Source organism: Callospermophilus lateralis, chromosome 20, assembly GCF_048772815.1.
Source record: "Callospermophilus lateralis isolate mCalLat2 chromosome 20, mCalLat2.hap1, whole genome shotgun sequence".
Lineage (NCBI taxonomy): Eukaryota > Metazoa > Chordata > Mammalia > Rodentia > Sciuridae > Callospermophilus > Callospermophilus lateralis.
In genome coordinates, this window is record NC_135324.1 from 373,728 (window position 1) to 390,956 (window position 17,229).

Sequence of the window (17,229 nt, forward strand, 5' to 3'; positions counted from 1 at the left end):
GGATACTGAAGCACAACTGTATACAGTTTTCATCAGAGAAAGAGCAGGTCTTCTCCCTCCACCAGAGAGGGTGAGGGCTGCTCATTCAGTTCCCCAGGGAGTGGAATAGCTTTTACTCTCTCTGCCTGTGATCGACAACCCAAACCCCAGTTCCATCTGCATTCTTAGTATTAATCCCACCACACGTTAATTCCAATTTAGATTGTGCTCACACCTTGAACCCTGACCGTTCTACTTTGGAAATCATGTAAATCAGAGCCAACGCCACCCCAGCAAAAGGTGCTCCAGGTTAGGAATGGACTAAGGGAAGAGAATGCCCATCATACATTGTAAGCAGAGAACTCAGCCGGTGGAAACTCACAACGGGTTCCAGGAATATCTCACCCCAGAAAGTGGTCTTGAAAATATGAAGTGATTTTTAGATGAATTTGTCCAAGGTCAAAATGTGAGAAGTTGATGTACTCTCGATGATTGGGACACTCTCATCCCTAATACCCATGTCAATTAACTTAGAGAAAAGTTTGGAGCCCAGTTCTCCCTAGATTGCTGCTATCCACCAGGGGATAAAGTCAAATTAAGAGTCAGGTGAAATGTCCCACTGGGGCGCTCCATGGTTCTGTGCTCTCCAGTGAGACATTGTCACCTTCTTATAGACATGAAAATTCAGGGTCTGCAGAGAGATGAGTTAAAGACTTCCCTTCCCCAAACCAGCACAGGTTCTTCTCAGATGCACTGAGTCTTTCCCATCACCTCCATCTGGGTAAGTGACCCTGGATCCAGAGATGCAGAATCAGTGGGCAGGGAGTCCTAGCAAGGCTGTGGGAGGAGGAAGATTGGTTTTTTTGGTGAGGTTGATGGTGTCTGCAGGAGAGACATCAGCTCTAATATCTCCCTAGGGCCAGAGGCTGTGTTCTGTTTGGCACCATGACAACATTTCTTGCCTAGTCTATTTAGAAATTCTATTTAGAACTGCCGACAATTACTCAAATTTTTGCATTGGAGATATCAAATGAACCTTTCCTGATCTAAACTGCATTTGCTGACAAGTTGCATTAATATGTCATCTATACAGGAAATGTTATCTTGAGGTTTTAAACATTACTTCTTCAACACATTTTTACCAGGCAAGTGTCAAGCTTTAATTTCACCTTTGTGTGAAATACACATAGTTGTGCCTCTGTCATTATTATAACTTAAATACCACTCTTTATTTACTCTGTAATTTATTCAAGTTTAAAATGCACTATTCTCTGCCCCCAATTTTTTTGCTTCTCTCTTCTCCTTAAATTTGTGACATTTTGTTTAAAAATATTGGTCCTGTTCATATTCTCAAACTAAAATCTATACTGTTGATTCTTTTAATTGATGAAGAATTTTCTAAAATTCTAATGTTGTTTTAAAAACATGGCTTCCATTCATTTGCTGAAATATCCTCCAGGGTTAGATCGTCACACACTGTGTGTCCTGTGCTTTAGAGAATACCTGTGCACAGCACTGACAGATGGCTGGTGAGGGCTTTGCCTTCCCTGATAGGCTGGGCTGTTTCTTCCTAATGTGGTTCATTATTTTCCACTTAGACTTGGGCCAGAAGATAAAGCATGCTGCCTGATGTATCCTACAGTCTGCAACCCACCTGCCTGAAGCAGGACCTGTCTCACCTCCCAGATCCTTCCACCATGTATTAAATCAATTCCTAGAAATAGATAACAGAGGTGATAATGACAGGGAACATCAGCTATGGTAAAATTGAGCTATATGAGAAATACGAACCAAACTCTGCTCTCTCATGGGTGTTTTTTGAGTGTGGACATGGATTGCTAAGTCTGAACATGAATAATGCTATTTACACACCCTTTCCACCTTAAAAGACAGACATCATTCTTTCAGGCTTCCAAGGAGAAAAGAGATGTGAGTCCCTTTCTTCCTTCATCTTGGAATCTCTGTCTGTGCAGCGATGTGTCCTAGTTCACATTGCAATTGGCAAGAGAGGTTTTTCCTTTCTTCCCACACTCTAATCCCCTCCAGGTCACCAGTTCAGGTACAGAAACCTGAACATTTATTACTCAGTTGGGGGCCTATTTCACATTTCACATGATTCCCCAAATTTTAGAAATTGCTCATTGAAACAATGTTTAATATGATTAGCCTTGGTGCATATAATAAAACGGTCTGAGTTGGGTTATTTTTCCTCTGAGAGGAACCCAGATATCACTATCAACACTAATAAGTGAAATGTCAGTTTTCTCTTTTACATTTGCAAATTCATGTATAATATGTTTCCCCAATATTCCCTCCTAGTCTTTTTAAATTTCTTCTTTACTTTTCTCAATTTGACCTATTTGAAAAAAATATTTTATTTTATTTTTCAAATAAGGCCTTATATCCAGAATGCCTATTCTCTCTGAAGGCCACCTGTTTTTTTTTCCATTGTGTGAAATATGATTATTTTTTTTGCATTGTATAAGTGGGCTGTGTAAATACCATCTGAATAAATACATTCCTAAGAGTGGTATTTAGGAAGGAATACTATAGTATTCTGCTTATGGCACAGAGTTTCTGTCCTGTCCCAGGGTCTACTGAAATGCACTGTGCTAGCTGGGTCAGAACCCAATGAGACACAGGAAAAAAGGAATTCTAGAGAATTTCCTGTTTTACAAAGGAGACATATTCACCAGAATGTTTTTTGTTAAAATGGCATATGACTCAGAATTCATTATACATATTTCTTTAAAATGCTTACTTATTATATAATGTTGAAGTAAATTCAATCTTTTTTTGGATGAGTCTATCTAATTGATATCAATGTGTGTGATTCAGAAGTTAGAGTGTCATGAATTCTGAAATAAGTTCTGTCATCTAGCCTGGCTCTACTTGGAAGAAGCAAAGTTGGTGCTTATGTTGCTGTAAAATCATGCCAATTTCCTTGATCTATACTCAAAATGGGAGGTTAATTTTTCCCATGGCAATGATAAAATTTCACCTTCAGGAAAAAAAATACTATGTGGTGATTTTTTGAAGCTCCACTGGATCTATGATTTCCTGAATATTAATGGAAATTCATGGCATGGATGAATTTCCATTAATATTGGAACTTCTATTTAGAACTTGATTTAAAGACTGCTGACAATTACTCAAATTTTTGCACTTGAGATATCAATAAAATTAACCTTTTCTCAACTAAATTGCATTTACTGAAGAGTTGCATTAATATGTAGTCTATATATATAAAAATATTTTCTTGAGGTTTTAAACATTACTTATTCTACACATTTTACCAGGCAAATAACATGCCTAAACTAGACTCCTGACTGCCCTAAAATTTAATGTTGACAGAAGTGCAACTAATACCATTCAGGACCCTTATTTACAAGTTATTTAAATGTAATCCTTCAAGAGATCTGTAATATCAAATATTTCTACAGCTCATTTTCTTATTTATTTATCAGCTGAATTTTTTGCTTTACTTATTTTGTTTATTTTAAGTTTTATTGGTGCATTATAATTATACATAACCTTGGAATTCATTGTTACATATTCATGCATGCACACAATAGAATTTGGTGTCTGCTCAAGTTTTTAAAAATGATTCAAACTGAATGAAAGCAAAACTTGTATTTCACAGAAATCACATGAACTAAGGTAGTTTTACAGCTATTTTAAAATGGTAGTTATTCAATGATAATGCATATACATTCAAGAATATTCTTTGACCTAGCTGCTCAGGAATCTGAGGCAAGTTCAAGGCCACTGTCAGTAACTTAATGAGGCCCTAAGCAATGTAGGAAGACCATGTCTCAAAATACAAAATAAAACTTATTGGGGATTTGGCTCAGTGGTTAAGCACCCCTGGGTTCACTCCCTGTACCTAAAATATATAAAAGAAAAGTATAAAAGGAAAAACTTGATCAGTGGACACATTATCTTACATGAAAAACAAACAATATCAAGTATATGCTAGTATCAGTACATATAGGGCTCAGGTTATCATTTTCATGACCCATGAAGTTTACAGGTGAGTGTAACTTTGGTATCTTACTATGAGTTCCTGGGGTTATTGTGGGATCAACTTGAATACGTTAGGTGAGTGAATAGAGAAAATTGTCATATTATGTAATCATTACTTTTAAAAATCTGAATTTTTGTCTTTTTGATCATCTTTTTCTTACTGACTTCTCTTTATTGAGACTGAGAATAGAATAACAAGATTTTATTTTAAATGAAGAACTTTACAAATTATAGGAATATGAATATGGCTATAAAATGTATTTGACCAGGAATCTAGTAATATTTTGAATATAGGGTCTATTAATCTTATTATAGCTACCTTTTCTAATAATTCTATAGAATTTTGTTTCAGAAAATCTTCACTTCAAGTGTTTTAACTAAGCAACTGCCTCACGTCTGAATTCTTAACTGGTATCCAGTGTTGGTGAGTGATTAATATTTTTTTGCATCCCCTTAGAATCTTACATTATAGAATTAGTAGCTATAACATAAATCATTCTCACATGCTTGATTTTCAGTAGGAAAAAATATATTTTTATTCTATGACTTAAAAGCTTTTACAATGCCATCTATCTCACATGGATGATATTTAATGAAACATGCACACTCTCTATGAAATATTATCCCAGCAGATCATTCAACAATTTTTCCATCATAAATTTCAGACTTGGACCTTTTGAGTCTGAAGGAAGGTCACCTTTTAATTTGTATTAACATCATTGAGCCCATGTTTCAGGATTGGGCTAGATACTTGTCCTTTCATGAAAACCTTCAAATGGAACAACACCAAGTCTATTTTAATTGCAGTCCTATTTGCTGCTCTAATGGAAATCACTGAAGAGAAAAATAATGAAATTTGCTCTTGGTAATATTTTTGGAATATTCTAACATAGGCTATTTATTCTGGCTTGAAAATCAAAAAAAAAATGTGACATGTCCAGCCACATCAGAGGATTCCATGGGCAGACAAAAATATAATCAGGTTCTCTGAAAGGGGTCATGCAAATATTCTGCTATATTGGAAATTTCTAATTTTTTTGTGCAAGAAATTTGACCGTGGGTGCTTAAACACTGACCCACATCCCCAGTTTCTTTTTATATTGTATTTAGAGACAGTGTCTCCTGAGTTTTGCTTAGGGCCTAGCTAAGTTACTGAGGCTGGCTTTGAATTTGCACTCCTCCAGCCTCAGCTGTCTGAGCTGCTGGGATTGCAGGCATGTGCCACCTGGCCAGGAGTAATGTCCACTATTTATCTTCTCTGGTAAGGTAGGAACAGAACTGTCCTGTTACTAAAAGAATTAAATTGATCCTCCCAAGTCACATGCCTGAAGAACTGTATGATAACAACTTTAGAATCCAACACTTCTAGGGAGTTTATTATGTGCCACAAACACTTCCAAGGTTGGTACGCACACTTTATTTATTTCACATATGATATCTTCAGGATTCATGTGAATATGTTCATAGCTTAGATGACTGTATATCAGCATCAGAGAGAGCTCAAGGGGAGGCTACTGTGAATGGAAGATAATACAAGTAAATTCAGCCATCTGACTTCAGAATTTACACCAATGTTTTCTTGTTTATATATTACAGATATTTGGTCTGGCAGGAAATAAGCCAGAATTAACACAGTGCTGACCTGAAATAACCTCGGGGCATATCTACTCTGTGTCACTCTTGGCTTGGGAGGGGTTCATTCCAATTTCCTGCAAGCAACCCCACTCAAATTCACCTAAAACTGGAGAGCTACTACTCTATACCTGACAAACAAGATCAGCAACATGAAAATCATCAAGACTCCGTCTTGCCCCAGAAAACCTCACACGTGTGGTGATAGGAAAGAAACATATTTTAGAATATGTGGGAATGTTTATTGTTATTCTTTAAGAGGCACTAAACCCATGGGTGCTTAACACTGAGTCACATCATAAGACCTTTTTTTTTCTTTTCTTTTTTTTCAGACAGGGTCTCACTCAGTTGCTTAGGGCCTTGCTAAGTTGCTGTGGCTGGCCTTCAATGTGTGATGCTCCTGCCTGAACCTCCCAAGATGTTGGCATTAGATGAACGTGCCACCATGACTGACTGGTTATTATGTTTTTAAAGTTTGTTTTTGTGGTTGTGTATGGACAGAATGCCTTTCTTTTATTTGTTTTTATGTGGTGCTGAGCATTGAACCCAATGACGCACCCATGCTAGGCAAGTGATCTACCTGTGAGCCTAAACCCCAAGTTCATAATTCTTAATACACAAGAAAACTGACATATTAAGGATGCCATTGTGGAGATCCCAATGGCGCATGTAATCTAGCTAAGGCTGGGAGGTGTTGAGATGAGTCAGTGCATGGGGATTGGTTTTGGGGACCAGTTTCTGGGGATGTGAGGTAAAACACTGGGATCATTTATTTTACTATTTTTTGCTGGGGATTACTTTGTGGGTAAGTGCACCAGCACTAAGTTACACTTCGTCTTTTTTACTCTATATTGTGAAACAGGTTCTCCCCATGATGTCAAGACTGGCTTCACCCTTGTGATCCTCCTGCCTCCGCCTCTTAGGTCACTGGGATTTCACGTAGACACCACTGTGCCCAGCGCCAGAATTGAGTTTTCATGTGGAATAAAGAAACATTTGGATGAATTTCCTTTTTTTCCCTCATGGCAGTAATGTTCGTTGAGATCCATGAAGGAGATCATATTTCCAAAGAAGATATTTTCTTGTTTTTTTCCCCCTAAGGTGTTAATAATATTTTTCTTTTCCCCATAAGATGGGCAAAGCCCACAAACTGTACAGTAACATTCACATAAGAAACACCGTGTACACTGAAATTGGCATTGGGGTCATGGCCAACGCCTTTCTTCTTCTAGTCCACATCTCCTTGCACATTACCAGGCACAGACCTAAGCCCACTGACCTGGCCGTTGGTCTCTTGGCGCTAATTCAATGCTGCTCATCAAGGGTTTCATAGATTCAGATACTTACACATCTTAGGGGGAAAGGTGGGGTCATGTGAAATGTAAATTGCTCATCCACCTGTACAGGTTGATGAGGGGCTTCTCCCTCTGCACCACGTGCCTGCTGAGTGTCCTCCAAGCCATCACCCTCAGCCCCAGGGGCTCCTGCTTGGCAAAGTTCAAACATAAATCCTCATGTCACAACTTGTGTTTCCTTCTCTTCCTGTGGGTCATCTACCCATCCTTCAGTAGCCACCTCTTCATCTCCATTGCTGCTACCCCCAATTTGACCTCAGACAACATTATGTACATCACAGAATCCTGCTATTTTTGGCCCATGACTTTCCACCTCCAACACACCTTTGCCACCCTGCTGACCTTCAGGGAAGGCTCCCTTATAGGAATGATGGCCATCACAAATGGATACATGGTGGCTCTCTTGTGCAGGCATAAGAGGCAGTCCCATAATCTTCATAGCACCAGCCTGTCCCCAATATCATCCCCAGAACTGAGGGCTACATGGACAATCCTGCTGCTCTTGAGTTGCTTTGTGGTCATGTCCATCTTGGACAACATTATCTCCTACGCAAGACTCACGGTGAATGATGATCCAATATTTTACTGTAACCAGATCCTCGTGGCCCATAGCTATGCCTCATTCAGCCCTTTGGTGTTCATTGCTACTGAAAAACGTATTATTAGCATTTTGAGATATGTGTGGGGTAAGACACTACATATTTCAATAGCTGGTGATGGATAAATTGTGTTAAGATGAAAAAAAATTTTGCTGGCTTTCAAATAATTTATCATGGTGGAGGGTGTATGTTCTTTGTTTTAAATGCAATACAAATTCCTCCTTCATCTCTCAAAATGATTTATTTGGAAACATGGGGATGGCAAATATGTAAAAGAAAGTTAAACCACATGCCTCTCTGAGATATTACCAGGGACTCATTTTTCACATGGTGTCCACAAGAGACCCTGTGAAGTGAGTGTCACTTGTCAGGTCTTGTATATTCCATACTATTTTTTAGATACAATATTTCCAAGGCTTTTCAATAATTTCATTGTCTTGGTTATCTATATTTTTTCCAAAGTAGATAATGTAAACTTTTACTACCATAAAATATCACCTGATCCAACACACACACACACACACACACACACACACACACCACATACTATGTGCAGGGATTCAAAACATTATTTCTATAAAATTGCTCATAAATCCATGTTTTAAATATTCAAAGGTAGAAACAACTCAGTACCTACAGCCATAAGAAGATACAAACAATACGTAGCTTCTGCAGACACTGGAATATTAGGAACTTAGAAAACGGAAGAAGATTCGGGCACACAGTGCAACATAGCTGAGGTTTCAAGCTACTCACTGAAGCAAGTGAGTCACAAAAGAAAAAATATTATTTATATTTACTTAAAGAAGGTGGAAGTTGGAGTAGCCAAATTGATAGGGACTGAACATAGAATGGAATTCCAGGGACCCAACAAAGTGGACAGTGGAAAATTTTTAATCTCTATTCCATAATAAGAAAAAAGCAGATAACTCACAGAAGGGACAGTTGTGCAATCATGTGAACAGACCATCCATGACTGTACACTGAAGAAAGAGTTACAATGTTTATTTTATATATATTTGGTGTTTTGTTACATTTTATTTGTTATATTTATATATTTGATGTTTTGTTACTATATATATATTTTATTATATATTTTTTTCATAATAAACATGTTTTTAATTATCATAAACCCATTGTGTAACATATTGGTTCTGAAATTTAAAAGTAAGTGATAGGATTCTCAATGGGCCACAGTGTAATTTGGTGAGCTTTAAAACAAGTATGACTGATTTTTCCCAGTTATTTGAAGACTGGTTTTGAAAATTGTGAATCATTAAGTCTCTCCCAGGAAAAGTGTTCTTCCTATGGATTCTGCTAAGTACCCACTCTGTGCTGCTCAGCCTTTCAAAGACTTTAAGCAGTAATAGGTAGCTCCAATAGAAGGCTTTCGGGAGAAATGTATATGAAGTCAAAACACCAAATTGAATCAGTAGGTCACCCATGGAAATTTTCCTAATCATGAGATTAGTATTGCAAAAATTGTGCACTTGTAATATAGTATATTTAAATGAGGGAAATCAATTAAATGTAAAATATTCTGAGAAAAAAAATACTGTATGAAAACATTGAAGAAGTAAAGGAAGCAGAGGATATGTGTATAGAACTTAAAAAAAAACTGAGAACACATAACAGAATATTAAAGAAACCAAAGAATTACAGAAAAGAGACCAATGAGCAAAATGGAGATTTAAGTCATTATCAACACCTGTTAAGTGTGAATAAATAAATCTTCACTATCAAGTGACATAGGGTGTCTTCATAAACACACCAAAAAAAAAAACACACACACAAAACACCCACCTATGCAAACTGTGTAAAGGCACACAGAGAATAACAGGATTGGAAAATGATGCACCTTGAAAGAAGGAAACCAGCATAGCACAGACACCTGAATAGAGAACCTGGACTTTAGGTCACCCATGGTCAGAGGAGAAGAAAGCCATCACATACTGGGAAAGAGCATCAGATCACCAAAAAGGTGTCCTAGTCACAAATGTCTGGCATAATGTCAGGAAACAAAGTGAATAAAATATGGACTGAACTCAAGATAAATTCAGAGCAATATAATAACAGCAAAAAAAGATATTGTACTTCCCATCACGATGTAAACACTACAGGGACAAAAAGAACCTAAGATACATAGAAAAGTTCCAACCAACAGCAGAATACATGACTGTGATGTGCTCAGAGCAGGAGGAAAACAGAGCAGGTCACCAAACAAGCCTCCTCCATCCGAAGAACCCTGAGGTCACATCTAGTATCTTTAGAAGCACAGTAGAATTAAAATAAAATTAAAATAAAGGACAACTGCAAAGAACAAAAATGGGAGAGTTTAAACAATGCCTTTTAAGCAATACTGCAAAGAAGAACTCAAAAGTGGAATCAGAAAATCTCTTGAGAAAAACAAGTATCAGAAGACCACACACTAGACCTCAGGGGACCCCATGCAGGGAGTGTGAACAATCCTAGAGCAACACATTTCATGTTGTGAAAAGGAAACATTTCCAAATAAGCTGCCTAACTGGACTCTTTAAGGAACGGGAGGAACAACATCAAGCCATTCCCCAAGTCTCCAGAACAAGGGATAAAAATAAAGATGAGAATAGAAATAAATGAAATGCACTCAGAACAGTAGTAAAGATCAACCCAACAACCCAGGGATTGTTCTTTGATAAAGAAAACAAAATTGACAATCTTCAATACAGAAAGGCTGAAAGAATGGAATGGAAGATAAAGAATATAAAAAATGAAATCAGCAGCATTCCAACTGCAACCACAGGCGGGGGGAGGACCATAGATGAGGGCTGAGAACAACTCCACACACACCAACAATAACCAGATAGTGACAGACAGATCCCTGGACATACACCATTTCCAAAAAATGAGGAATGAAAAAATAACAGACTTGAATTGAAAAATATTGATTGAGAAGATGGAACCAATAGCAGCACACACCTCCCCTCCCTGAAAAGAAGAGTCCAGGGACCCAGAACTTCATTGTGGAAGGCTACCAAGGTTTTAAAACAGCTAACTCCAAAGCCTCTTAATCTCCTCCAAACAAGGAAGGAAGAAGGATCTCCAAATGCATTTTATAAGGTTGACACACTTATACACAAATGCAAGCCAAGAAAAGCACAGGACTAACCCCTCTGGTGAACACAAATAGAAAACCATTGAGAAACAATGTGAGCAGATTGGATTAAACATTTTGAAAGCATCATCATACAACACGAAGGCCTGGGATTTATCCATGGGATCCAGGTGGCTCAGATAAACATCCCCACAACAATACCATTAGAAAAAGCAAAAGACTGAGAAATAAATGTGACCAGGGAAGAGAAAGACCTGTGCCCTGAAAAACTATAAAGATGAATTAAATTAAATTAACTATGAGGGAGAGGAAAAAAGCATCATGTTTATGGATATGAAGGATCAATGTTAAAATGTCCATGTGATCAAATTATACACACATCAGACGCAATATCCAATTTCAATCTCAGTGATATATTTTACAGCAATAGGAAATAAGAAAGCTAAAATCCATATGAAACCATAAAATACCCTGAATAGCTAAAGTAATCTTGATTAAAAAAATCAAAACTAGTAGAACCACATTCTGATTTTAAAATATGTGATAACATGATAGTCATTAAAACATGTGGTGGGGCTGGGGATGGATCATGGAGATGTAGCATTTGCCTAGCATGCACAAGGCCCTTGGGTTCATCATCAACACTTCATTACACACACAAACACACACATACACATACACACACAGAGATAAAACATTATGGTAGTGTCATAAAAGTAAACATATAAACTAGTGGAACAGAGCAGACTGTCTAGAGAAATGTCCAGATACATTCTCATTAAGATATCTTCAAAAGCACTGTCAAATATAGCCAATGTAGTAAGGAGGATCTGTTTAAAAATACTCACATGCACAGAATCAAAGAGGACCCTTATCCTACATACATACACAAACATTAAACTCAAGACAGATTGATGATGTACACGTGAAAAGTGAATCTATAAATCTGTAAAAATCAAAGGGTTGAAAACCTTTAGGATACTGGAATAGAAAATGATGGCAGCTGTTATGAAGACAAACAACAATAAGTGTTGGTGAGGATATGGGGAAAAGGAACACTCATACACTCCTGGTGGGACTGAAAATTGGTGCAGCCAATATGGAAAGCAGTATGGAGATTCCTTGAAAATCTGGGAATTGAACCACCATTTGACCTAGCTCTCCCTCTCCTCAGTCTAATCCCAAACGACTTAAAAACAGCACACTACAGGGACACAGCCAGGTCAATGTTTATAGCAGCACAATTCACAATAGCTAAATTGTGGAGCCAACACAGATGCCCTTCAGTGGATTCATGGATAAAAAATATGCATTATATAAACACCATGGAATTTTACTCAACAATAAAAGAGAATAAAATCATGGCATTCGCAGTGAAATGGATGGCACTGGAGAAGATAATGCTAAGTGAAGTTAGCCAATTCTAAAAAAACAAATGCTGAACATTTTCTCTAATATAAAGAGGCTGACTCATAGTGGGGTAGGGAGGGGGAGCATGGGAGGAATAGATGAGTTCTAGATAGGGAAGAGGGAAGGGAGGAAAAGGAGGGGACAGGGGGTTAGCAAGGATGGTGGAATGTGATGGACATCATTATCCAAAGTACATGTATGAAGACACGAATTGGTGTGAATATACTTTATATACAACCAGAGATATGAAAAACTGTGCTGTATACATGTAATAAGAATTGTCGTGCATTCCACTGTCATTTATTTTTTAAATCAATAAAAAATTAAAAAAAGAAAAGAAAATTATTTCTTGGATATTATGCCAAAAGAACAGGCAACCCATTCAGTCATACACAAATGGTATGACATAAAACTAAAAATGCTTCTGTACAGAAAGATTAACAGCAGTCAGCAGATGACCCACAGGGTAGAGAACACATTTTCAAATCACACATGAAAAAAGGTTAATTTTCAACATTTACTAAAACCTCCTAGAATTTAGTAAAAATGTTCATAAACTTTTTTCAAAATAGCACAAGATTTGAACAGATATCCCATCCATGGAAAGACACAGATATGACCAATAAGCAATAAAATGATGTTTAACATCAACTAATTCTCAAGGAAATACAAATCAAAACCACTAAAAGATTTCCTGTCACATCAGTCTGGATGGCTATGATGTGAAAAGAAAGACGACCATCACTCTCAAATATATGCACTGTTGGGAGGGTACGATGTTTAATTTTCCATAGTGCTGAAACCAGTCTGGGTGGTGTGCTCCAGGAACAAGAGGTGGGGCCGCCCTGTGCTCCAGCCATGCCCTGTGGGTATACATGCCCATACATGGAAGTCAGCATTGCTAGGGGACGTCGGTGATGCTCCCTTGTTGGTGGCAGTCTTACTCACAGCAGCCAAGATGTGAAGGTACCTGAGGCCACCCAAGGACAGATGGTCAGAGAATCTGTGGCAACATGCTGAGTCTTTTAACAGTGGTAAATCCTGTCATTCACCACAGTGTGGACGACTCTGAAGGACATTATGGTAGCTGATGTTGGATAATTAAATAAAAAGAGCTGTTCATGGTTCTAAAGGGTGAAATTTAAGGAAACAGGGTGACATTTTGATTGCATATGATTGGCAGGAAAGGATCATTGCCCTTAAATGGGTATAACATTTCCATTTCCCCTGAGGAGTTGATCTGGGATGGACTAAAGAAGAAACATAGAGCAGCAGTGGTGCCGGTACACAATGGCACACTGGATGATGGGATTTTTGGCCACCAAGGATATAGGGACACAAGCATCTCAAGACTCTCTTTTGGCCTCAGCCACAGCAGTTGCATAAAAGCAGGACTAAGGAGGTTTTCAGACAGCTAGTCAGAGACTGCAAAAAAAATGTGCACCTTTTCTCCCCATTGGCCCTTGCAAACTGCTGGAGTGAATCCCTGAGGATTAAAATCGAATGCTTCATGGCAAAGAGATGTCATTCATTTTGTCTCTTTTGAAAATTTAAAATAGATTTATGTAATCATTGATATCAATGTTGTGTAATGGCCACAGCCCCCACAGGAGAAACCACAACAAAGGTCATCTCCCATTTATTGAAATGTTCTGAGCTATGGATGTTCTCATGTCTATTAAAATTGACAAAGGGCCAGCCTCTACTAGCAATACTCATTGAGAGGACTTACAGACCATGCTCCAAGCCAGAGAGAGAAAAATGATACCAAGCCCCCTGTCTCGATGCCTTGAACAAAACCTTATTTGCTTTAAATTTTCTTTCAATTTCAGAATTTTCTATGGAAACAGAAGTCCATAAATGTAGGGCCCCCCTCGTGGGGCCCTCCCATCTACCTATTGTCTCATGGAAGGATCCCATCCCAAATGCATGGCATGGTCCAGGGCCCCTCCTAACCAAGTGTCAAGGGTTTGCATATGTTAACAGGAGCCTCACCACATCTGTATGTCTTCCAGAAAGTCAAACACTGGAACCCCAGAGCTACCAACCAAGAGGTTGAAGGAACTAATTCTGGAAGAAAAACCTTAAACGCAAAAGACTCAACAACATAAACAGACCTCACGTCAAGTAACCTGGGTGATCTTAAAGGTCTTGTTGAACAAGCCACCAGATTGGCCTCTTTCCCTGGTGGCAACCCCATCCCTGAGCCTACTATGATGGTGGTCCTACTGTGTTCAATGCTCACTGATAACAGTGAAGCCTCCCATCAGGTACATTGGGCTTTGGTCTCTAGGCCATTATCTTTAGCAATTGCTGATTGGGAAGGGGCTTTCCTTAAGCTCTTCTCTAATCATTCCAAACTTATTGATCCTGAGATATCCATCCAGGAGGTGACCGTGCCCTGGAACGCCAGAATTTCCACACCAACTGTTCCCATTTGTTTCTCCATAGTATATAATAAAACCTATGATTCAGGCAGTCCCCTCTGTTTTACTATTGCCCATGAAAATGTTGTAGATAACTATCATCAGGCATAAGTTGGGCTATCTTTCACTGACCTTAGAGTCATAGTTAGTACTACCTATAGCCATAGACTCCCCCATGGCAAATGCAAGAAACCCTTGCTGCCAATATGCCCAACAATGCTTTTTGGAAAGCCCCCCTCAGATAATGATAGCATCCCGTGGAATCAACATGTCACTTCCATGCCTCATCTCCTTGATAAGAGGAACTTTTCTGGGGAAGAACAACATCTGTGCACCTGGGTGGGTGCAGCTCTCTGGAATGTAACTTATGTGTCCCAAAACCATATGGGCCACTGCAGTACCTGTTACGTGGGACAATCTGTTACCAACTGTTATGCAGGAACTCAGTATGGCATGATATCACACCTATATTGCTAGCTACTAGCTGCATCACTAGCAGCTGGATGGATGAATGGGTCTATAGTGAGTCCAGACTCTGACCATGGATTTGCCTTGTGCTAAATCACACCCATATCCATGATGCACAAGTTTGTGTACACCACCCTTTGCCATGCTAATCATCAACGATACTGATGGCATAAATATCACTCATACAGAGATTCCTTATGTAGTCAGTACATCCTGCTGGCTCCCAAATTGTCTAACTCCTGCTATGAAAACTACTAATTATAATTATCCTTAGAGTGTCCCCAGCAATCTGGCTTCCAGTGAAACTGTCCAGAGAGTGGAGGGGTCCTTGGGACATGGAGATGAAGAACCTTCTGAAGGAGATCCTGCACTGGAAAGGTGTGCAATTAGCCTCATCATTACTGGGATTATCGGCCTGGTAGCCACCATTGCCACCACAGCCATTGTCACTGCTTTGCTCACTCAGAGAGTCCAAATGGCTCAGACTGTGAACAAAGTGTCTACTGTCATGGAAGAAGCCCTTGCCATTCAAAATGACCTAAATAAACTGTCCTGAGCTGCTATTTTAGTCATTCAGCAAGAACTAGACCTCCACCAGGAACAACTAGATATTCTATTTATGTTGCATATCTCACTTGTGACCCTGAATTCCATAGCATTTGTGTCACCCAATATGCTGTGTCTGAAAATGTAACCTTACACCTCTCTCATTTTTCTCAGTATATTAAGGGGGCTTGGGATCCTGATATGTTATGACCATGCATAACCTTACCAAGGCAATTGTCAAAATCAATCAAAGTTGTCTATCTTGACAACCTCCTCTTTCCTCCAGGGATTGTCTGAACATTGAAAAAACCTGATAGCCAGATTAACTAATCCATATAATGCTATCACCCTGGCCCTACTATTTATAATAGTGATAATATTTTCTTGCATTGTGTGACACTTATGTAATCCTGTGAAGGCCGGGGAATGGAAAACAGCAATGCTGGCTAAAATCCTTGCAGCACAGTCAGAGGGGAGAGATGTGGGGACAAGTGCATGGAGTACTGCATACATGGCATATGTTAAGGGCATGTGAGTGGCAGGCCACTCCCCCATGCTAGGCATGTGAGTGGCACAACCCTTACTCCATAGGCACAGCCCTGGGTGTGAGGGCATATATTACAGCTTTGCACTTGCTCCATGGCCCAATCCTTGATTGGTCTCTGTAAGGACAGTTGGCCAGAAATTGTATTGGCTGCCTATAATCTGCTAAGCTACTGCCTGTATACAAACACACACACACAAAAAAAAAAACACACACACACACACACACACGGTAAGTGTGCAATAAAATCAGACCTACTTTCTGCTTGGTCTCTGGAGGTCTTGATTAGTGACTCTGCAGCCACACTCTCCTCTACACCCTGTTCCGTGGACTTCCTCGGTGAATGAGAGAGCTCATGCATTCAAGGATGTTCCATCTGCTGCTATGACTGCAGCTCACAGCCTCCAGCTCTGTCTCTGTTTTTCCACTTCCTTTCAAGTGCACTTTTGTGTGATGCCACAGCTTGGATCCTGAAATCTTCAGTATGGAAGTCCAGGTGCACAAGAGCAGTAACGTAAAAAACTCAGGTGACCCACGTGAAAATAGAGTGGGGAAGAGGGTGCCTATCAGACATTGTAGAGAGAGGATCTTCAGAGCCACAGGTGTCACGAGGAATCTCTCCCCAGAATTCAGGCATCATGACATGTGGAATGGGTATGGGCTAATTTGAACTTTCGATGGAAGTGAGAGAACTTGGTGTTTCCACATGATTGGGACAGACTATTTCTTTGTCAAATAAACTAGGAGGAAATTTTGAGGACACCTCTCTCCCCAGATGGCTGTTATCCAGAACAGAAGCCAATCAAGGGACAAGTAGAACAATCCACTGGGAACTCCATCATCCTGGGCTCCCCAGGGGGATCTGTCATCTAACTATAGACACTAAAATGACAGGCTGCAGAGAGATGAGCTCATCACACCCTTTCCTTAAAAGTGTGCAGGTTATTCTCAGGGCACCAAGTGGCCGGCATCCATCCAGCCAACCTCTTCTCTGTTTCCCTGGATGTAGGCTGTGAGTACATGGACTTCTGGGAGGAGGGAGGAAGGGGCAAACTGGGTCTCCTAGTGAGGGTTTGGGTAGCTTTAGAAGAGCCATCCAGCATTAATCACAGTGCTCAACCAGACAACATTGCTCTATGAGATGCAATGA